The sequence below is a fragment of the Eurypyga helias genome, unplaced genomic scaffold (assembly GCF_000690775.1).
Source record: "Eurypyga helias isolate BGI_N326 unplaced genomic scaffold, ASM69077v1 scaffold27153, whole genome shotgun sequence".
Lineage (NCBI taxonomy): Eukaryota > Metazoa > Chordata > Aves > Eurypygiformes > Eurypygidae > Eurypyga > Eurypyga helias.
Genome location: NW_010240074.1, coordinates 7,489 through 8,158, shown reverse-complemented (window position 1 = coordinate 8,158; position 670 = coordinate 7,489).

Sequence of the window (670 nt, the reverse complement as noted above, 5' to 3'; positions counted from 1 at the left end):
CCATTTCTTGTTCAGAGCATTTTTTATTCCAATTCAGCATCAAACTTTTCAACTCGAAAGAACCTAGGTTTTTCCTCACTGCTACAAGAACCACGCAACAGTCAGCGTTCCCAATGCGTGTCTGGCACACAGGGCCCAGCTGTGGGACAGCCACATCTGGCCTTCGGTCCCCTCCAGCCTCCTCACCCACCGTTCTTTCCGACAGCTTCTCCAGGTACACCCAAGCCAACCCCACAGCCATTAGCCCAGCGTACTCCGCCGCTGCCAGGCAGGCTGTTCTCCATCAGCAGCCACGTGCGAGCTAGCGGCCGCAGCAGCGTCACCAACACGTAGCGTGGGCACGCGCCACGCTCCAGGTGACCAACTGGCTACACCAGTTCTAATCTGCGGCTCACCACCCCCACTCCCCCCTTTCCTCATTTCTGTTTCTTTATACTAACGCTCGGTGTTGCTGATCGCCGCTGCCAGGCAGGCTGTTCTCCATCAGCAGCCACGTGCGAGCTAGCGGCCGCAGCAGCGTCACCAACACGTAGCGTGGGCACGCGCCACGCTCCAGGTGACCAACTGGCTACACCAGTTCTAATCTGCGGCTCACCACCCCCACTCCCCCCTTTCCTCATTTCTGTTTCTTTATACTAACGCTCGGTGTTGCTGATCGAGTTTGAGGGAA